Source organism: Balaenoptera borealis, assembly GCF_965194805.1.
Source record: "Balaenoptera borealis genome assembly, chromosome: 11".
Taxonomy (NCBI): domain Eukaryota; kingdom Metazoa; phylum Chordata; class Mammalia; order Artiodactyla; family Balaenopteridae; genus Balaenoptera; species Balaenoptera borealis.
The window spans coordinates 55,456,937-55,480,858 of NC_138868.1; the positions used below are offsets into that span (position 1 = coordinate 55,456,937).

Genomic DNA, 23,922 nt, shown 5'->3' on the forward strand with positions numbered 1-23,922 from the left:
TTCACCATTGAGAATGATGTTTGCTGTGGGTTTGTCGTATATGGCCTTTATTATGTTGAGGTAGTTTTCCTCTATGCCCACTTTCTGGAGAGCTTTTATCATAAATGGGTGTTGAATTTTGTCAAAAGCTTTTTCTGCATCTATTGAGATGATCATATGGTTTTTCTTCTTCAATTTGTTAATATGGTGTATCACATTGATTGATTTGCATATATTGAAGAATCCTTGCATCCCTGGGATAAATCCCACTTGATCATGGTGTATGATCCTTTTAATGTGTTGTTGGATTCTGTTTGCTAGTATTTTGTTGAGGATTTTTGCGTCTATATTCATCAGTGAAATTGGTCTGTAATTTTCTTTTTTTGTAGTCTCTTTGTCTGGTTTTGGTATCAGGGTGATGGTGGCCTCATAGAATGAGTTTGGGAGTGTTCCTTCCTCTGCAATTTTTTGGAAGAGTTTGAGAAGGATGGGTGTTAGCTCTTCTCTAAATGTTTGATAGAATTCACCTGTGAAGCCATCTGGTCCTGGACTTTTGTTTGTTGGAAGAGTTTTGATCACAGTTTCAATTTCATTACTTGTGATTGGTCTGTTCATATTTTCTATTTCTTCCTGGTCAGTCTTGGAAGGTTGTGTTTTTCTAAGAATTTGTCCATTTCTTCCAGGTTGTCCATTTTATTGGCATAGAGTTGCTTGTAGTAGTCTCTTAGGATGCTTTGTATTTCTGCGGTGTCTGTTGTAACTTCTCCTTTTTCATTTCTAATTTTATTGATTTGAGTCCTCTCCCTCTTTTTCCTGATGAGTCTCCATCCTGGAGAATGTTCTGTGTGCACATGAGAAGAAAGTGTAATCTGCTGTTTTTGGATGGAATGTCCTGTAAATATCAATTAAATCTATCTGGTTCATTGTATCATTTAAAGCTTCTGTTTCCTTTTTTTATTTTCATTTTGGATGATCTGTCCATTGGTGTAAGTGAGGTGTTAAAGGCCCCCCCATTATTGTGTTACTGTCGATTTCCTCTTTTATAGCTGTTAGCAGTTGCCTTATGTATTGAGGTTCTTCTATGTTGGGTGCATATATATTTATAATTGTTATATCTTCTTCTTGGATTGATCTCTTGATCATTATGTAGTGTCCTTCCTTGTCTCTTGTAACATTCTTTATTTTAAAGTCTATTTTATGTGATATGAGTATAGCTACTCCAGCTTTCTTTTGATTTCCATTTGCATGGAATATCTTTTTCCATCCCCTCACTTTCAGTCTGTATGTGTCCCTAGGTCTGAAGTGGGTCTCTTGTAGACAGCATATATACGGGTCTTGTTTTTGTATCCATTCAACAAGTCTGTGTCTATTGATTGGAGCATTTAATCCATTCACGTTTGAGGTAATTATCGATATGTATGTTCCTATGACCATTTTCTTAATTGTTTTGGGTTTGTGTTTGTAGGTCCTTTTCTTCTCTTGTGTTTCCTACTTAGCGAAGTTCCTTTAGCATTTGTTGTAGAGCTGGTTTGGTGGTGCTGAATTCTCTTAGCTTTTGCTTGTCTGTAAAGCTTTTGATTTCTCCATCGAATCTGAATGAGATCCTTGCCAGGTAGAGTAATCTTGGTTGTAGGTTCTTCCCTTTCATCACTTTAATTATATCATGCCACTCCCTTCTGGCTTGTAGAGTTTCTGCTGAGAAACCAGCTGTTAACCTTATGGGAGTTCCCTTGTATGTTATTTGTCATTCTTCCCTTGCTGCTTTCAATAATTTTTTTTTGTCTTTAATTTTTGCCAGTTTGATTATTACGTGTCTCGGCATGTTTCTCCTTGGGTTTATCCTGTATGGACTCTCTGCGCTTCCTGGAATTGGGTGGCTATTTCCCATGTTAGGACAGTTTTCGACTATAAGCTCTTCAAATGTTTTCTCTGGTCGTTTCTCTCTCTCTTCTCCTTCTGGGACCCCTATAATGCGAATGTTGTTGTGTTTAATGTTGTCCCATAGGTCTTTTTGGCTGTCTTCATTTCTTTTCATTCTTTTTTCTTTATTCTGTTCTGCAGCAGTGAATTCCACCATTCTGTCTTCCAGGTCACTTATCCGTTCTTCTGCCTCAGTTATTCTGCTATTGATTCCTTCTAGTGTAGTTTTCATTTCAGTTATTGTATTGTTCATCTGTGTTTGTTTGTTCTTTAATTCTTCTAGGTCTTTGTTAAACATTTCTTGCATTTTCTTGATCTTTGCCTCCATTCTTTTCCCAAGGTCCTGGATCATCTTCACTATTATTATTCTGAATTCTTTTTCTGGAAGGTTGCCTATCTCCACTTCATTATTTGTTTTTCTGGGATTTTATCTTGTTCCTTCATCTGGTACATAGCCCTCTGCCTTTTCATCTTGTCTATCTTTCTGTGAATGTGATTTTTGTCCCACAGGCTGCAGGATTGTAGTTCTTGCTTCTGCTGTCTGCCCTCTGGTGGATGAGGCTATCTAAGAGGCTTGTGCAAGTTTCCTGATGGGAGGGACTGTTGGTGGGTAGAGCTGGGTGTTGCTGTGGTGGGCAGAGCTCAGTAAAACTTTAATCTGCTTGACTGCTGATGGCTGGGGCTGGGTTCCCTCCCTGTTGGCTGTTTGGCCTGAGGTGACCCAACACTGGAGCCAGCAGGCTCTTTGGTGGGGCTAATGTCGGACTCTGGGAGGGCTCACGCCAAGGAGTACTTCCCAGAAGTTCTGCTGCCAGTGTCCTTGTCCCCTCGGTGAGCCACAGCCACCGCCCGCCTCTGCAGGAGACCTTCCAACACTAGCAGGTAAGTCTGGTTCAGTCTCTATTGGGTCACTGCTCCTTCCCCTGGGTCCCGATGCGCACACTGCTTTGTGTGTGCCCTCCAAGAGTGGAGTCTCTGTTTCCCCCAGTCCTGTCAGAGTCCTGCCAGAGCACTGCAAGCAAATCCCTCTAGCCTTCAAAGTCTGATTCTGTAGGAATTCCTCCTCCTGTTGCCGGACCCCCAGGTTCAGAAGCCTGACGTGGGGCTCAGAACCTTCACTCCAGTGGGTGGACTTCTGTGGTATGTGTTCTCCAGTTTGTGAGTCACCCACCCAGCAGTTATGGGATTTGATTTTATTGTGATTGTGCCCCTCCTACTGTCTCATTGTGGCTTCTCCTTTATCTTTGGATGTGGGGTATCTTTTTTGGTGAGTTCCAGTGTCTTCCGGTCGATGATTGTTCAGCAGTTAGTTGTGATTCTGGTGTTCTCGCAAGAGGGAGTGAGAGCATGTCCTTCTACTCCACCATCTTGGTTCAGGCTCTACAATTTTCTGGTATGTTACATTTTAAAAATTGATATTGTGTCCGTCGACAGATGAATGGATAAAGAAGATGTGGGACATATATACAATAGAATATTACTCAGCCATAAAAAGAAAAGAAATTGAGTTATTTGCAGTGAGGTGGATGGACCTAGAGTCTGTCATACAGAGTGAAGTACGTCAGAAAGAGAAAAACAAATACCATATGCTAACACATATATATGGACTCTAAAAAAAAAATGGTTCCGAAGAACCTAGGGGCAGGACAGGAATAAAGACGCAGACGTAGAGAATGGACTTGAGGACATGGGGAGGGGGAAGGGTAAGTTGGGACGACGTGAGAGAGTGGCATGGACTTATATATACTACCAAATGTAAAATAGTTGGCTAGTGAGAAGCAGCCACATAGCATAGGGAGATCAGATCAGTGCTTTGTGACCACCTAGAGGGGTGGGATAGAGAGGGTGGGAGGGAGATGCAGAGGGAGGGGATATGGGGATGTATGTATACATATAGCTGATTTACTTCATTATATGTTTTATAGCAGAAACTAACACAACAGTGTAAAGCAATTATACTCCAGTAAAGATGTTAAAAAATTTTTTTTTAAATAATAAAAATTGATATTATGTTCATATGGATTTTCTTTGTGAAAACTACTTTTCTTGTTTTTCTTTTTTTTAAATGTATTTTAATTAATTTATTTATTTGTATATTCATTTTTGGCTGTGTTGGGTCTTCGTTTCTGTGCGAGGGCTTTCTCTAGTTGTGGCGAGCGGGGGACACTGTTCATCGCGGTGCACGGGCCTCTCACTTTCATGGCCTCTCTTGTTGTGGAGCACAGGCTCCAGACGCGCAGGCTCAGTAGTTGTGGCTCATGGGCCTAGTTGCTACGTGGCATGTGGGATCTTCCCAGATCAGGTCTCGAACCCATGTCCCCTGCATTGGCAGGCAGATTCTCAACCACTGCGCCACCAGGGAAGCCCTGTTGTTTTTCTTATTAGAAAGTAATTATTTTCCTATTGTAGAACATTTTTAATTAGTCAGCAAATATTAATTGATTACTTTCAATATGCCAGGCACAATGCTAAGCCTGAGGGAAACAGTGGTAAAGTCTTTGTGGAGCTCATAGTAGACTTGGGGAAGTATTCAAACAAACAAGTACTTTAACTCTTCAAAATACTGTGAAGGAAAAATTAAAGAAAATATAAAGAAGCAGAAAAAGAAAATGAAAAGCACCAGTAATCACTCTGCCCAGCATTATGTTATAAAATGAAATTGGTAAATATGGGACCTGACCCAAGCAGGTCCATGACGCACAATTAAACTGCTCAAGCAGGTGGCTTAGATTCCATGGTACCAGCTCCTACTGCTTCACCATCCCACCCTCATCCCATACCTGTGACCTCATGGAAAATTTCTTAAGACCAGTTAATTATTTGCTGTAAATTTTCCAGACTCTTCTATTTCTGTATGTATATACACATATTTTTTTAAATAAAAATATGATTATGCATTATGTAATATTTTTGATGTGATTTTCTCACTTAATGAATATAATGAACACTTACATGCCTTTAAAAAGTAATTTAGAAGATAAGCTCCTAGAGAATAAAAAGAAAAGTTTACCTTTAAATTAAAAAAAATTGAGCCTACATTTCTCTATCAAAAGTGAAACAATATCTGTTGACTCCCTGCTTGTAAAATAATACTCTTAGCATGCATTGTTCTTTAAGTTTTCACTTACTTTACTTTTTATCATACAAGTCAAGGTAAGGGCCTGAAATATGGCAGTGACAGTGAAGATGGATGTAAGGGAACTCTACTCCAGTGAGCATTCTCATCCTTTGTCCATTGACCTTCTGCCTCCTGTGATAGCTAGGACCCCTTTCCATCCCTTTCCTCTTTTCCTTTCCTTCTTCCCCAACCAGAAAGATTCTTCCATATGTATATAAAGCATAAAGCAAGACACTTGTGTAAATGTACATAAATAAGGATTTCACCGAAATACTGTTTAATAGAAAAACATAGGAAACAACCTAGAATGTCCATTGGTATGAGGATAGATACATAAAATTTGGTATATTCCTGTGATAGCATACTATACAGCAATTTAAAGGAATGATCTAGAGCATCCTTTATCTAATGGATCTCTCAATTATAATTTTTATTAATAAAAACTATTGGTGGGGCAGGAATATACAATGGAGAAAAGACAGTCTCTTCAATAAGTGGTGCTTGGAAAACTAGACAGCTACATGTAAAATAATGAAATTAGAACATTTTCTACATTGACACATCATAATCACCCAAAGTCCATAGTTAATCTTGGGTTTCACTCTTGGCGTTGTACATTCTCTGGGCTTGGAAAAATGTATAATGACATATATCCAGCATTATAATATCATACAAAGTACTTTTACTGCCCTAAAATTACTCTGTGTTATGATATGTCAATGTAGATTTATTTTTGGTAAGAAATGTACCATTCTAGTGAGCAATGTGGATAATGGGGGAGGCCTTACATATGTGGGGGCAGGGAGCACATGGGAAAACTCTGTACCTCCCTCTCAATTTTGTTATAAAACCTAAAACTGCTCTTAAAAAAAAAAAAAAAGAATATTAAAAAAAATTTTTTTTAAGTGTAAAACATCTAAAAACATCTAAAAATGAATATCTAAAAAAAAAAAAAAAGAACATTCCCTAACACCATAATAAACTTAAAATGGATTAAAGACCTAAATGTAAGACCGGATACTATAAAACTCTTGGAGGAAAACATAGGCAGAACACTCTCTGACATAAATCACAGCAAGATCTTTTTTGATCCACCTCCAAGAGTAATGAAAATAAAAACAAAAATAAATAAATGGGACCTAATAAAACTTAAAAGCTTTTGTTCGGCAAAGGAAGCCATCAACCAAACAAAAAGAAAACCCACAGAATGGGAGAAAATATTTGCAAATGAAGCGACCGACAAGGGATTAATCTCCAAAATATACAAACAGCTCATGCAGGTCAATATCAAAAAAACAAACAACCCAATCAAAACTGGGCAGAAGAGCTAAATAGACGTTTCTCCAAAGAAGACATACTGATGGCCAAGAGGCACATGAAAAGATGTTCAACATCACTAATTATTAGAGAAATGCAAATCAAAACTACAATGAGATATTCCCTCACACTGGTTAGAATGGCCATCATCAAAAAATCTACAAATGTTAAATGCTGGAGAGGGTGTGGTAAAAAGGGAACCCTCCTACACTGTTGGTGGGAATGTAAACTGGTACAGCCACTATGGAGAACAGTATGGAGATTCCTTAATAAACTAAAAATAAAGCTACCATATGATCCAACAATCCCACTCCTGGCCATATATCTGGAGAAAACCATAATTCAAAAGGATACATGCATCCCAGTGTTCATAGCTTCTCTATACACTTTAAAGAAACTACCCCCCCACCCCCAGTGATGATACTCTGAGGTACAAATTCAGGAAACAAACATTCTTTAAAATACATTGGGCCAGGAACCAGTTCTTATGAGAGATACCAATACTCCCTGTCTAGCAACTTTTGTGTTATTATCCAGTTATTTCTTCTGCACTTGAAAGTCTTTGTGTAAATTACAACTCACCGGACACTATTTCAAATGAATCTGTTGTGAAACCTGTGCTATTTAGCTAATTTGTTATTAGTGGACTTGCTGCTGGTGTGATTATGTCTCTGTTTCTGTGGTTACCTCTTTCATATTGTTGGCAACAAGGATAACATACTCATCTGGTGACTTTCTTGAGTGCATTTATTTGTTTTCATCTTGATTTTTAACTGTTCAGATTTACAAGATTTTTTTTTTAATTTTTAATTTTTAAATTTTTTTCCCTGTGTAGCATGCAGGATCCTAGTTCCCTGACCAGGGATCAAACCTGTGCCCCCTGCATTGGAAACGCGGAGGCTTAACCACTGGACCGCCAGGGAAGTCCACAAGATTATTTTTGAATCTGAGGAAATAAGCCCACAATGTCCAGTTTTATAAAACTATTGTTGCTTATCATGGTATACAAACTATAATTTTCACAGATAACCATTTCTTATTCCTTTTTTTTAAGATTACATGTAATTCCAGTGAATCTATTACTGTTTTATTTCTAACAAATGACTTATAGTTGTATATTTTTCTAAACTCTTTTACCTTATTAGAATAAAACTGTTTATCTTATTATAGAATGAAATCTTAGGAAGGGAACTAACATTTATTGTATACCTACTCAGTTTACTTTTGCAGTATTTTATCATCATAACGATAGGTATTGAGCCTAATCTACATATGAGCAGATTAAGCCTTAAGGTGGTTAAATAACCTGAATAAACATTTCATAAAATATAATATACTATTAATAAAAAGAAAAATGAATAAACATAAAAGTAATTCAGTAACCCAAAGAAATATAATGATATATAATTTTTCACCTCTTAAATAAGACATTATATTGTTCAATTTTAGGGTTATACTGTGAGCCACTCAGCCTTACACACTGCTAATAGGAGAATGCTTGTTCCAACCATTCTGGAGAGCAGTTTGGTTGTGTTGTGTACTGTACCCACAAGTAAAATGATTAATAAAGTGATTATCATATGGTGGAACATTATACTGCCATCCAAATTATTATTTTCAAGATTATTAAGTTACATGGATGAATACTCACGGGATAATGTTAAGTATGAACATTGGCATTCAGTACTATTGAAGTTATAGTATGATTCTAAATTATTGTACAATTCTAAATTTATTTTAATTAGGTGGAAATACATAAAAATATTAACAGTATGATGGAAGGCTTATGCATGATTTTGATTTTATATTTCTATGTTTCCCAGGTTTTTTTCCAATGGACATATAGTGCCATTATATTCATAAAAACTATTTTTAGAGCTGTAAAGTTCTTTATAGTTATTAAGATTACTCTCTACAGTGTCTGCTACTATATGACGTGTTATGTCTGCTACTCTCTGCCCATCTGCCCTTTTCCTCAGAACAACTTTCTCTGCTTCATTATACACTTTGCCTAAATATGGATGTTTTGACTTTAGCTTTATACTACCTTTCAGTACAAGTATCCAAAAGAGTGTTGCTTTTATTTGAGTCCTAATTTTAATTTTTCAGTCAAAAAGTCTGGAATTAGTGTGAGATTTGTCTGGGGGGATGAGGGAATTGGGAAGATCTTGTAACCTCCCATTACCTACTCCAGAAGGGGCTAGGGAGCCAACACTAAAAGAAAGCTGGACACTGTCTCCAAGGGAAGATTCTACTCCTAGAAATTTCATCCTGTGAACTTAATAAAATGCATAAACAAATAGTTCAAGGTTGTAGTGGCTTGAAAGTTATCCCCCCGATGTTTATGTCTACCCGGAGCCTTGGAATGTGACCTTATTTGGAAATAGGGTCCTTGTAGATATAATTACTTAAAGATCTTGAGATGAAGTCATACTGGATTTAGGGTGGGCTCTAAGTCCAATGACTGATAGTTTTATAAGAAGAAAACACCCAGAGACAGAGAGAGAAGAAAGCTGTGAAGATGAGGCTGAGATTGGAGTGATGTGTCTACAAGCCAAGTAACGCCAAGAATTGCCAGCAGCAGCTGCAAGCTAAGAGAAAAGTATGGGACAGATTTTCCCTCAGAGCCTTCAGAAGGAACCAGCCCTACTGACACCTTGATTTCTGACTTCTGGCCCCCCGAAGAATAAATTTTTGTTGTTTTAAGTCACCCAGTTTGTGGTAATTTGTTATGGTAGCCGTAGGAAACTAGTACAGATGTTTACAGCATTTTTGTTCCGAAGTAAAAACCTGGAAATAACATAACTGTCTACCAATAAGGGATTGATTATATAAATTATAATATATCCATAAAATGTAATACTATGTGATCATTTGTTAAAATGATAGGTCTTTATTTATAGATTAAAGAAGACAGTGACACATTTTTAAAAATTGTTCATCGTTCAGGTAATTTTTTTCTTTATTTTTATCTTCCAGTTTTATTAAGATATAATTGACATACAACGCTGTATAAGTTTAAGGTATACAGCATAATGATTTGACTTCCATACCTCATGAAATGATTACCACAATAAGTTTAGTGAATATCCATCATCACATAGAGATACAAAATTAAAGAAATAGAAAAATTTTTTTCCTTGTGATGAGAACTCTTAGGATTTATTCTCTTAACACCTTTCATATGTAATATACAGCAGTGCTAATTATATTTATCATGTTGTATGTTACATCGCTAGTACTATTATAGTACAGTTATTGTACAACTGGAAGTTTGTACCTTTTTACTACCTTCATCCAGTTCCACCTCCCCTTACCCCCCACCTCTGGGTAACCAAAATCTGATCTCTTTTTCTACGAATTTGTTTTTGAAGTATAATTGACCTACAACACTGTGTTAGTTCCTGGTACACAACATAGTGATTTGATTATTTCTAGACATTTCAAAATGATCACAGTAAGTCTAGTTACCATCTGTCACCATACAAAGGTATTACATAATTATTAGCTGTATTCACCACACTGTACATTTCATACCTGTGACTCATTTATTTTGTAACTGGAAATTTGTACCTCTTGATCTCCCTCACCAATCCCTCTCCCCTCTGGCAACCACCTTTTTGTTCTCTTATCTATGAGTCTGTTTCTGTTTAGTTATGTTTGTTCATTTGTTTTGTTTTTTAGATTTCACATATAAGTGAAATTGTATAGTATTTGTCTTTCTCTGACTTATTTCACTTAGCATAATACGCTCCAAGTCCATCCATGTTGTTGCAAATGTCAAAATTTCATTCATTTTTTATTGCTGAGTAGTATTTTAGTGTGTGTGTGTGTGTGTGTGTGTGTGTGTGCGCGTGTGCACGTATCTCACATCTTATTTATTTGGGCTGAGCTGCTCAGCTTGTGGGATCTCAGTTCCTCGACCAGGAATTGAACCCAGGCCACAGAAGTGAAAGCCTGGAATCCTAACCACTAGCCACCAGGGAACTCCCACATCTTCTTTATCCATTCATTTGTTGATAGACACTTAGGTTGCTTCCATATTTTTGCAATTGTAAATAATGCTGCCATGAACATTGGGGTGTGTGTATCTTTTCAAATTAATGTTTCCTTTTTTTCAGATACATACCCAGGAGTGGAATTGCTCGGTCATATGGTGGTTCTATTTTTAGTTTTTTTGAGGAACCACTATACTGTTTTCCACAGTGGCTGCACCAATTTACATTTCCACCAACAGTGTATGGGGGGGTTCCCTTTTCTCCACATCCTCACCAACATTTGTTATTTGTGGGGTTTTTTTTTAAAAATAAATTTATTTACTTATTTATTTTTGGCTGTGTTGGGTCTTCATTGCTGCACACGGGCTTTCTCTAGTTGCAGTGAGCAGGGGCTACTCATTACAGTGCTTCTCTTGTTGCAAAGCATGGGCTCTAGGCGCATGGGCTTCAGTAGTTGTGACATGCGGGCTCAGTAGTTGTGGCTCACGGGCTCTAGAGCACAGGCTCAGTAGTTGTGGCACACGGGCTTAGTTGCTTGGCAGCGTGTGGGAATCTTCCCAGACCAGGGATCGAACCCATGTCCCCTGCATAGGTAGGCGGATTCTCAACCACTGCGCCACCAGGGAAACACTTTTTTTTTTTTTTTTTGATGATAGCCATTCTGACAGGTGTGTTGGGTGATATCTTACTGTGGGTTTTTTTTTTAATTAATTAATTAATTTATTTATTTTTGGCTGCATTGGGTCTTCGTTGCTGCATGTGGGCTTTCTCTAGTTGTAGCGAGCGGGGGCTATTCTTCGTTGCGGTGCATGGGTTTCTCATTGTGGTGGCTTCTCTTTGTTGTGGAGCATGGGCTCTAGGCATGCGGGCTTCAGTAGTTGTGGCACACAGGCTCAGTAGTTGTGTTGCATGGGCTTAGTTGCTCCGCAGCATGTGGGATCTTCCCAGACCAGGGCTCAAACTTGTGTCCCCTGCATTGGCAAGCAGATTCTTAACCACTACGCCACCAGGGGAGTACCTCACTCTGGTTTTAATTTGCACTTCTCTGATGATTAATGACGTTAAGCATCTTTTTATGTGCCTGTTGGCATCTGTATGTCTTTCTTGGAAAAATGTCTATTCAGGTCTTCTGCCCATTTAAAAAAAAATTTTTTTTTAATGTTGAGTTGTATGAGCTGTTTATATATTTTGGATATTAACCCCTTATAAGTCATACCATGTGTAAATATCTTCTCCCATTTGGTAGGTGGCCTTTTCTTTTTGTTGATGGTTTCCCTCGCTGTGCAAAAGCTTTTTAGTTTGATGTAGTCCCATTTGTTTATTTTTGCTTTTGTTTCCCTTGCCTGGGGAGACATATCCAAAAAATATTGCTAAGACTGATGTCAAAGAGCATACTGCCTATCTTTTCTTCTAGAAGTTTTATGGTTTCAGGTCTTACATTTAAGTCTTTAATCCATTTTGATTTTTTTTTTATATGGTATGAAAAAGTAATCCAGTTTGATTATTTTGCGTGTAGCTGTCTGATTTTCCCAGCACCATTTATTGAAGAGACTATCTCTTCCCCATTGTATACTCTTGCCTCCTTGGTCATAGATTAATTGCCCATATATGTGTGGGTTCATTTCTGGGCTCTCTGTTCTGTTCCATTGAGCTATGTATCTGTTTTTGTGCCAGTACCATGCTGTTTTGATTACTGTAGCTTTGTAATATAGTTTGAAATCAGGGCACATGATAGCTCCAGCTTTATTCTTCTTTCTCAAGATTGTTTTGGCTATTCAGGGTCTTTTGTGTTTTCATACAAATTTTAGAATTATGTGTTCTAGCTTTGTGACAAATGCCATTGGTATTTTGATAGGGATTGCATTGAATTTGTAGATTGCCTTGAATAGAATGGTCATTTTAACAATATTAATTCTTCTAATCCATGAGCACAGTATATCTTTCCATCTGTGTTGTCTTTAATTTCTTTCATCGGTGTTCTATGGTTTTCCAAGTACAGGTCTTTTCTTCCTTAGTTAGATTTATTTGCAGGTATTTTATTCTTTTTGATGTGATTGTAAATGAGATTGTTTTCTTAATATCTCTTTCTGATAGTTCATTGTTAGTGTATAGAAATGCAACAAATTTCTATATATTAGTTTTGTATGTTACAACTTTACCAAATTCATTGATGAGTTCTAGCAGTTTTTTGGTGGTGTCTCTAGGATTTTATGTATAGTATTGATATTATGTCAGTTGCAAACAGTAATAGTTTTACTTCTTCCTTTCCAACTTTGATTCCTTTTATTTCTTTTTCTTGTCTTGATTGCTGTGGTTAGGACTTTCAATACTATGTTGAATAAAAGTGACAAGAGTGGGTATCCTTGTCTTTTTCCTGATCTTAGAGGAAATGCTTTCAGATTTTCACCCTTGAGTAAGATGTTAGCTGTGAGCTTATCATATATGGCCTTTATCATGTTGAGGTATGTTCCCTCAGGGCAATGATACACTGTTAAAAAAAAAGGTTATAGCACCCTGATCACTCTTTGGAGGAGGGATCCCTGAATCTTGATCAGAGTAACTTGGAGGTAGTGTAACAGTCCAATTTTTCCCCCTTGTGCCTAATATATATAAGAATGAGCTATTTTTAAAACATTTTTTGCATGTTTTAAGGCAGTTTGGGAAATTTTTTATGCCACTGGAGAAAACTTAATGAAAATAAATCATAAAAATGTGGACAGTGTCTTCAGTGAGATTTTAATAGTAATAAATAGCTTGCATTTTAGAGTTAATTTAGTCTAAAATTTTAAATGTACTTTACAGGATTTGTACATTCATGATTTTTAAGTGATATATTTCAACTCTAAGTAAATGAAGGGTGAATGAAAAATTATAGTGAAATTAGTTTGGAGTGAAGGATGAATCTGTTAAATAAAATTAATTTGAGAGTAAAGAATGACTCCATTATATCATAATTGAACTGCATCTAAAATAAAGTCACTTAGGTTTTAAATATCTTTACTATTTTGTAAATTTGATACTAGTTTAATTTGCATGAGGGCAGAGTCTTCTGGTTTTCCTTTGTATTCCCTTACATACAATGCCTTTCAGAGTAGATGCTCAGTATTTGCTACTGGATGACTGGTTGAATGTAAGGCAACTGCTCTTAAGAAGTTTAACTTAAAGAGATAAGACAGAAATATCTATATTCTGATTTAGTGAAAAGAGAGCTATCTGAGGAAGGCAATCTGTGCTAAGTGCCAGATGAGAGGTTAGAATAAGTGCTATAAGAAGAGAGTGATCATTTTCAGTAGGGTGATTAGGCAAAACTAACTTTATTTAGTTGGGCCCTGAAAAGAACATTTTAATAAAAATGGAGAGAAAGTAGAAATTATAAAAAATCTTGATTTCATCAAGTATTTCTCCAGAGAGTTTGACTGTCTTATTTCCCTTGTTCTGACTCTTTTCTTCTCCACCATGTTTATCTGTTAACTGTTTATTCTCACTGTTCAGCTCTCATCTTTGAACTTTCTTCAAAGTAGTATTATATACAGGTAATGCTCTTTTTGCTATGAGTCTTTCCCCTCCCCTATAACCTCCATCTGGTTAGGCTAGAGTTTACCTGAGCCATAATTGATATGGAGCTCCCAAGTTCTTCTCTTATCTCTTTACTGCTATGTATTTGACCTTTCTTCCCAAATCTAAAATGTACTTCCTCTTGAATGTAATATGATCATTTCCATTTTTATAATATGTGGTCTTAAAATATTTTTGTTACAACTTACATGCAATGTAAGTGCAAGTACATGCAAGTGAAAGTGTAACTTAGATGTTTTTTAAAAATAATGTGAAAAACCAGTTTTCATAAATTAAATAATGTTTTTGAAGCTACTTTCTGTGCTGCAGAGGAAGTAGGGTGCTTCTTGTATTGATAGTGATAAAGACTTCTTATCTTTCCCTCTTTCAAGGCATAGCTCAAGTGCCACCTGCTTAATGAAGCCTTTCTTGGGTTCCCTTCCTCCGTATGCTGTTTGTGCTCTTTGGTCCTGCTTTTCTCCCTTACTTGTTGTTTACCTGTCTGTCTTTCCTACTACATTGTATATATACTTTCTCAGGACAGCAACTAGGGTTGCTAACCTTTCTTCCTATCTCCTGATTCAGTGCCTTGCCCACAGAAAATTCTTAATGAATGTTTGTCAAATTGAATTGAATTTGTGTTTATCGCTTTTTAAAGTAAGACATACCTACAATAGTTTCCTGTTTTTATTCTGATATCTATCTTAATTAAAAGCTGCTAAGGAGCTCCTAGTACTATAACATGCATGTATATAATTTTTTTTTTTTAAACTTAGTGAATAAGAGTACTCAGCTTTCCTTGTTATTGGTCTGGATTGGAAGGCAAACTTTCTCCCTTGTGACAGCTGTTGAGCTGATCCAAGCACCAAGGCAATTCCCAGGCAGCACTTAATTCTTAACATAGCAAGATTGTGGAAGTTCCTATATAATGTTCAGTGGATCTTTCTCATATCAGAAATAATCTTTACATGTGTTATTTGGTCATATTTATTTTCATCATTTTAATTATTTAAAAAGTATTTTTCCCCCTTTTTATAGGTCAGGAAACTAAGACTTAAGCATAAATAAATTGCCCTCTTCACACAGCTAAAAATTGGTAGTAGGTATGAACACAGTGTTGCTTGCCTTCTATAATTGAGGAGATTAAATTAGATGATCTCCCTGTCTTTTTCTAGCTCCAAAGACTCTGAAGTTCTGGGAATCTTTAACATTATTTGAGCACTTGCATAAACAGTAAAATATTTGACAAAATGAACTTGCTTTGGGGAAAGTACTGGGTTGCTTTCAGGCTCAAACCAGTTATTGCTTTCATCTAGCTCATTTGCTGACTGTGCAGGAGGGATCCTCACAGTGGCAATGAAGCAATATAGATCACTTTTTCAGCTTCACCAGGTTTTAATGCTACTGTTTTTTTTGGATGGTGGTTACACAATTGTAAATACAACTGAGCTCTAAATTGTCTACCTGGTTGCCCCAGGGCTCTATGTATTTTGCCAAACTTGGGAGCACTTTTAAGACTGCTGAGCACACTAGCTCCACCTACTGTCAGGCTGAGGCAAACATCTTCCTACTGCATCTTCATTCAGAGTTGTTTCAAACTTACTCTTTTGCACATAACCTTTTTCCCCTGACCTTCTTTCTTATACTTTTGATATTTGAGTTTTCTTTTCACTTGCTAAAAGATGGCTTTACCTGTTAAGAAATATTGAAATTATTGAAATGTCGTCAGCTTCACCCATAATTTGTACTGAGGGGAAAATTCAGAGATACTGTGTTTGGGAGTATAAAAATATGGTTTTCAGATTTTTTTTTTAAATCCCATAAGTTCATATCAAAACAGGATTCCCTGTAGAAAAAAAAGATTTTTCTTACTTTAATGTTTTAGTACACTACTGTGTGGTATATGAATGAATCTCTAGTTTTCATTTCTGGAAAAAACCCTGTTTTAATTGAATCTTCTGGAAGCACCCCAAACTCAATTAAACTCTTATAGAAGAAATTTAGCCTTTATTTTCTATCATTCCCTTATATTATTAATATTTTAATTTTAAATTACAAGAACAATATAACCACATTGTAGAAAATATGAAAAAAAGAAGAGAAAAAATCCATCACTTTACCATCTTAAGACTCTCTTATTTTGGTGCTTGGGGAACCCTCATCAAGCATAGTTTGGCCCAGCAATGATAAACATATGTTTTGGTAAAAACAAGTTTTATAGTTGTTATCAGTAATAGTTATCAATTTATTCCCTCTCTGCTCCAAATTCATCATTTATCTCATGCTCTGTGAAAATGGACCTGGGCCCTTTAAATTTGTTTCCTTTGCCAACTAGCCGGATGTTAAGCTTTGTCAGTAGAGGGCGCTGGAGAGACGTTGCAAGAGGAAGAGTTCTCCTTCGTGGTGGTTGTGTGCTGGCTTGGTGGCTTCTTAAGTGCCTGGCTCTTGCCGTGCCAGTGGTTCATCCAGCCTCTGTCTCATACAATGCCCAGATCCTGAAGTTTGCTCAGTTTCTCCAGTGCCAGCTCATGCATTACTGCAGTCAGCAGCACCCAGTGGCCAGTAGCTCCCCACTCCAGGTGATCAGCCTTCCCCCGCATCCCAGAGGGCAGATTAAAGACAAGTTCCTAAGGGTGGATTTTCACTGAGGTCAGCAGGGGTGGCATCACAGCAACTTCTCTGCTATTTGTTGAGCTGTGGTCATGCCCTCTCCCACAGGGTCTGCATCTCAGCCTTGGCTGAGACCTCTTCTTTTAGTGTTGTCTCCATCTTAGGAGTAGTGGCTGTTCCTTACATCTGCTCTTCCTATATTCTGTAGAGTTCTCTTTACTTACTACTAGCCAATCTCTCATTACTCCAGTTCCCTCTTATAGTTAATGATTCCTTATAGTAAACTTTTCCTGTTCAAATTACTCTGTGGCTTATCGCTCCTGATTGGACCCAGGCTGATAGCATTTTTTAACTAAAAATTTTCAGTCCATGATAATTTTTTGTGCATTCTTTTTGTTCAGCAAAGTTAAATTAGCTAGTATGCATATATCTCCTTATTTACAAAGCAATTTTGCATCTATTTTTCTTTAAATCAGCTTTTTAAAAAACAACCTTTTGGGCTTCCCTGGTGGCATAGTGGTTAAGAATCCGCCTGCCAATGCAGGGGACACGGGTTCAAGCCCTTGCCCGGGAAGATCCCACATGCCGCGGAGCAACTAAGCCCGTGCGCCACAACTACTGAGCCTGCACTCTAGAGCCCCCAAGCCACAACTACTGAGCCCACATGCCACAACTACTGAAGCCTGCGTGCCTAGAGCCTGTGCTCCGCAACAAGAGAAGCCACCACAGTGAGAAGCCTGCGCACCGCAATGAAGAGTAGCCCCCGCTCACCGCAACTAGAGAAAGCCCACGCGCAGCCACGAAGACCCAACGCAGCCAATAAATAAATAAATAAATAAAAATAAAAACAACCTTTTATTCTTCTTGATTTTATTGTCTTAGCTTCTTGACATTTTTAGTCTTTTTGCTTTTGTGGTTCATCCTTTTTGTGTCCTATTGAAAAATTCTTTGCCACTCCAAGGTGGTGAAGATGTTCTCCCATGTTTTCTTCTAAAGATTATACTGTTTTACCTTTCACATTTAGATCTGCAGTACATCTGGAATTTATTTTTGTATAAGAAGTGTGAGGTTGGGGTCCAGATTCCTTTTTTTCCTGTGTAAATATCCAGTTGATCCAGTGCCCTTTATTGAAAAGAGTGTCCTTTTCATACTGCACTGCAGGGTCATGTTTGTCATAAATCAGGTGACTGTAAATGTTAGTTTGTTCTTGGAATCTTATCTGTTCTACTGCTTTGTTTATCTGTCCTTCCTAATAGGTCTTGATATCTAGTAGTATAAATATTCCAGTTTTGTAGTTGCTCAAGATTGTCTTGGCTCTTCTTGGCCTTTTAAATTTTCATATAAAGTTTAGAGTCAGTTTATCAATTTGTACCCAAAAAACCTGTTGGGAGTCTTATTGATATTAGTATTATGTCTTGCACATCTTTTGTTAGATTTGTATCTAGGTATGTGACATGTGTTGAGGTTATTGTAAATTATATGTGTAGCATCACAGCGGCAGTTACAGGTTCAAGTTGTCAGTCTGACTTGAGTAAAAAATGTCTTCAATACTATATTTACTTACCTTTATATAGAGATAGAGTGGGTATAGCATCTCTATCTTATCTGGATGCCCAGTGGCTACTCAAATACACAGATTCAAGTATAAAGAAAGAATTCATTGGGAGTGCAGGCAAAAAAGCAAGTCATCTACAAGGGAAAAGTTCAGACTAGCTTCTAACTTCTTCATAGTAATATTCAATCTGGAAGACAACAGCACAGTACTGACAAACTTTTGAAAGAAAGAGAGACCCCAAAATTTTATAGCTAAGTTATCTTTTGAGTATAAAGGTAAAAGACAATATTCTCACGCACTCAGGAAGTCAGGGAATACAGCACATATAAATCCTTGAAAAAACTATATGAAGATGAATGATGAAATCTAAACAAGTAAAACTTGGTTTAAAAAAAAACAAAGGCAAAATGGAAAGAAAAGCTATGGGGAAAAAGACTGGAGTTTGGCACTATATCCATTTAAATAGATACCTGAGACTAAAAACAAAGATGAACATAGAATCATGATATGACCCAGGAATCCCACTCCTAGGTATATACTAAAGAGAATTGAAAACATGACCACACAAAAACTTGTATATGAATGTTCATAGCAGCATTATTTATAATAGCCACAGAATTGGAAACAACCCAGATGTCCAACTGATGAATGTATAAACAAAATGTGTTATATCCATACAGTGAACTTTTTGTCAATAAAAAAGAATGAAGTTCTGGACACATGCGTGCTACAACATGGATGAACCTTGAAGATGTTATGCTAAGTGAGAAAAGACAAACACAGAAGCCTACATATTGTATGATTTCATTTATATGAAGTGTCCAGGATAGCCAAATCCAGAGACAGAAATTAGATTAGTGGTCACCAAGGACTTTGGGGAGAAGAGATGGGGGAGTGACTGCTAATGGGTCTGGGGTTTCATTTTGGGCTGATGAAAATGTTCGAAAATTAGATAGTGATGATGGTTGCACAAATCCGTGAGTACATTATAAACCATTGAATTGTACACATGAAAAGGGTTATTTTTACGATATGTGAATTATATCTTGATAAATCTGTTATTTTTAAAAAACAAGGATGAAAAATGTGGTTTGCAGAACTAAATGTAAATCCTTGACAATGTGAAATATATAGTCCTTGAAAATGTAGATATGACTAATAAAAATCAGTACATATTGGAAGGGAGGTGGGAGGAAGTTTAGGAGTGTGAATTTCTTTGTTTCATGGCAAGGCTGCATATGCTATAAAAATTAACCATGTAAAAATCAGGACTCTAATCTTTCAGTTGTTTCATACTCAGTTTTACTTTCTTTTGTTAAAACATTTTTATAAAAGAAGACCATGTCTAATAGCCTTTAAAACTCTGTCTTTTCTTTCTTTCTTTTTTTTTTTTTTAAACATCTTTATTGAAGTATAATTGCCTTACAATGGTGTGTTAGCTTCTGCTTTATAACAAAGTGAATCAGTTATACATATACAATATGTTCCCATTTCTCTTCCCTCTTGCATCTCCCTCCCTCCCACACTCCCCATCCCACCCCTCTAGGTGGTCACAAAGCACTGAGCTGATCTTCCTGTGCTATGCGGCTGCTTCCCACTAGCTATCTATTTTACATTTGTAGTGTATATATGTCCATGACACTCTCTTACCCTGTCACATCTCACCCCACCCCCTCCCCATATCCTCAAGTCCATTCTCTAGTAGGTCTGTGTCTTTATTCCCGTCTTGCCACTAGGTTCTTCATGGCCTTTTTTTTTTTTTTTTTCCTTAGATTCCGTATATATGTGTTAGCATACTGTATTTGTTTTTCTCTTTCTGACTTACTTCACTCTGTATGACAGACTCTAACTCCATCCACCTCATTACAAATACCTCCATTTCATTTCTTTTTATTGCTGAGTAATATTCTATTGTATATATGTGCCACATCTTCTTTATCCATTCATCTGTCGATGGACATTTAGGTTGCTTCCATGTCCTGGCTATTGTAAATAGAGCTGCAATGAACATTGTGGTACATGACACTTTTTGACCTATGGTTTTCTCAGGGTATATGCCCAGTAGTGGGATTGCTGGGTCGTATGGTAGTTCTATTTGTAGTTTTTTAAGGAACCTCCATACTGTTCTCCATAGTGGCTGTATCAATTTACATTCCCACCAACAGTGCAAGAGTGTTCCCTTTCCTCCACACCCTCTCCAGCATTTATTGTTTCTAGATTTTTTGATGATGGCCATTCTGACCGGTGTGACATGATATCTCATTGTAGTTTTGATTTGCATTTCTCTAATGATTAATGATGTTGAGCATTCTTTCATGTGTCTGTAGGCCATCTGTATATCTTCTTTGGAGAAATGTCTATTTAGGTCTTCTGCCCATTTTTGGATTGGGTTGTTGGTTTTTTTGTTATTGAGCTGCATGAGCTGCTTGTAAATCTTGGAGATTAATCCTTTGTCAGTTGCTTCATTTGCAAATATTTTCTCCCATTCTGATGGTTGTCTTTTGGTCTTGTTTATGGTTTCCTTTGCTGTGCAAAAGCTTTTAAGTTTCATTAGGTCCCATTTGTTTATTTGTGTTCTTATTTCCATTTCTCTGGGAGCTGGGTCAAAAAGAATCTTGCTGTGATGTATGTCATAGAGTGTTCTGCCTATGTTTTCCTCTAAGAGTTTGATAGTGTCTGCCCTTACACTTAGGTCTTTAATCCATTTTGAGTTTATTTTTGTGCATGGTGTCAGGGAGTGTTCTAATTTCATACTTTTACATGTACCTGTCCAATTTTCCCAGCACCACTTATTGAAGAGGCTGTCTTTTCTCCACTGTATATGCTTGCCTCCTTTATCAAAGATAAGGTGACCATATGTGTGTGGGTTTATCTCTGGGCTTTCTATCCTGTTCCATTGATCTATATTTCTGTTTTTGTGCCAGTACCAAACTGTCTTGATTACTGAAGCTTTGTAATATAGTCTGAAGTCAGGGAGCCTGATTCCCCCAGCTCCATTTTTCGTTCTCAAGATTGCTTTGGCTATTCGGGGTCTTTTGTGTTTCCATACAAATTGTGAAATTTTTTGTTCTAGTTCTGTGAAAAATGCCAGTGGTAGTTTGATAGGGATTGCATTGAATCTGTAGATTGCTTTGGGTAGTAGAGTCATTTTCATAATGTTGATTCTTCCAATCCAGGAACATGGTATATCTCTCCATCTATTTGTATCATCTTTAATTTCTTTCATCAGTGTCTTATAATTTTCTGCATACAGGTCTTTTGTCTCCTTAGGTAGGTTTATTCCTAGATATTTTATTCTTTTTGTTGCAGTGGTAAACGGGAGTGTTTTCTTAATTTCACTTCCAGATTTTTCGTCATTAGTGTATAGAAATGCAAGAGATTTCTGTGCATTAATTTTGTATCCTGCTACTTTACCAAATTCATTGATTAGCTCTAGGAGTTTTCTGGTAGCATCTTTAGGATTCTCTATGTATAGTTTTATGTCATCTGCAAATAGTGACAGCTTTACTTCTTCTTTTCCGATTTGGATTCCTTTTATTTCTTTGTCTTCTCTGATTGCTGTGGCTAACACTTCCAAAACTATGTTGAATAATAGTGGTGAGAGTGGGCAACCTTGTCTTGTTCCTGATCTTAGTGGAAATGGTTTCAGTTTTTCACCATTGAGGACAATGTTGGCTGTGGGTTTGTCATATATGGCCTTTATTATGTTGAGGAAAGTTCCCTCTATGCCTACTTTCTGCAGGGCTTTTATCATAAATGGGTGTTGAATTTTGTCGAAAGCTTTCTCTGCATCTATTGAGATGATCATATGGTTTTTCTCCTTCAATTTGTTAATATGGTGTATCACATTGATTGATTTGCGTATATTGAAGAATCCTTGCATTCCTGGGATAAACCCCACTTGATCATGGTGTATGATCCTTTTAATGTGCTGTTGGATTCTGTTTGCTAGTATTTTGTTGAGGATTTTTGCATCTATGTTCATCAGTGATATTGGCCTGTAGTTTTCTTTCTTTGTGACATCTTTGTCTGGTTTTGGTATCAGGGTGATGGTGGCCTCGTAGAATGAGTTGGGGAGTGTTCCTCCCTCTGCAATATTTTGGAAGAGTTTGAGAAGGATAGATGTTAGCTCTTCTCTAAATGTTTGATAGAATTCACCTGTGAAGCCATCTGGTCCTGGGCTTTTGTTTGTTGGAAGGTTTTTAATCACAGTTTCAATTTCAGTGCTTGTGATTGGTCTGTTCATATTTTCTATTTCTTCCTGGTTCAATCTCGGCAGTTTGTGCATTTCTAAGAATCTGTCCATTTCTTCCAGGTTGTCCATTTTATTGGCGTAGAGTTGCTTGTAGTAATCTCTCATGATCATTTGTATTTCTGCAGTGTCAGTGGTTACTTCTCCTTTTTCATTTCTAATTCTATTGATTTGAGTCTTCTCCCTTTTTCTCTTGATGAGTCTGGCTAATGGTTTATCAATTTTGTTTATCTTCTCAAAGAACCAGCTTTTAGTTTCATTGATTTTTGCTATCGTTGCCTTCATTTCTTTTTCATTTATTTCTGATCTGATCTTTATGATTTCTTTCCTTCTGCTAGCTTTGGGGTTTTTTTGTTCTTCTTTCTCTAATTGCTTTAGGTGCAAGGTTAGGTTGTTTATTCGAGATGTTTCCTGTTTCTTGAGGTAGGCTTGTATTGCTATAAACTTCCCTCTTAGCACTGCTTTTGCTGCGTCCCATAGGTTTTGGGTCGTCGTATCTCCATTGTCATTTGTTTCTAGGTATTTTTTGATTTCCCCTTTGATTTCTTCAGTGATCACTTCGTTATTAAGTAGTGTATTGTGTAGCCTCCATGTGTTTGTATTTTTTACAGATCTTTTCCTGTAATTGATATCTAGTCTCATAGCGTTGTGGTCGGAAAAGATACTTGATACTATTTCAATTTTCTTAAATTTACCAAGGCTTGATTTGTGACCCAAGATATGATCTATCCTGGAGAATGTTCCATGAGCACTTGAGAAAAATGTGTATTCTGTTGTTTTGGGGTGGAATGTCCTATAAATATCAATTAAATCCATCTTGTTTAATGTATCATTTAAAGCTTGTGTTTCCTTATTTATTTTCATTTTGGATGATCTGTCCATTGGTGAAAGTGGGGTGTTAAAGTCCCCTACTATGATTGTGTTGCTGTCGATTTCCCCTTTTATGGCTGTGAGTATTTGCCTTATGTATTGAGGTGCTCCTATGTTGGGTGCATAAATATTTACAATTGTTATACCTTCCTCTTGGATCGATCCCTTGATCATTATATAGTGTCCTTCTTTGTCTCTTGTAATAGTCTTTATTTTAAAGTCTATTTTGTCTGATATGAGAATTGCTACTCCAGCTTTCTTTTGATTTCCATTTGCATGGAATATCTTTTTCCATCCCCTCACTTTCAGTCTGTATGTGTCTCTAGGTCTGAAGTGGGTCTCTTGTAGACAGCATATATATGGGTCTTGTTTTTGTATCCATTCAGCCAGCCTGTGTCTTTTGGTGGGAGCATTTAATCCATTTACATTCAAGGTAATTATCGATATGTATGTTCCTATTCCCATTTTCTTAAATGTTTTGGGTTTGTTATTGTAGGTGTTTTCCTTCTCTTGTGTTTCTTGCCTAGAGAAGTTCCTTTAGCATTTGTTGTAAAGCTGGTTTGGTGGTGCTGAACTCTCTCAGCTTTTGCTTGTCTGTAAAGGTTTTAATTTCTCCATCACATATGAATGAGATCCTTGCTGGGTAGAGTAATCTTGGTTGTAGGTTCTTCTCCTTCATCACTTTAAGTATATCCTGCCACTCCCTTCTGGCTTGCAGAGTTTCTGCTGAAAGATCAGATGTTAACCT

At 36.9% G+C, this 23,922-nt stretch overlaps 1 protein-coding gene and 1 long non-coding RNA gene across 3 annotated transcripts in view; both read left to right on the forward strand.

Moving 5' to 3' along the window:
• ACER3 (alkaline ceramidase 3) overlaps positions 1-23,922 on the forward strand; it is a 193,276-nt gene that overhangs the window by 43,366 nt on the left and 125,988 nt on the right. The window lies entirely within an intron of this gene.
• Positions 56-17,348, forward strand: LOC309606403. The gene is made up of 2 exons (XR_014231812.1): positions 56-3,292; positions 10,456-17,348. It is a non-coding gene; the product is annotated as an uncharacterized lncRNA (long non-coding RNA).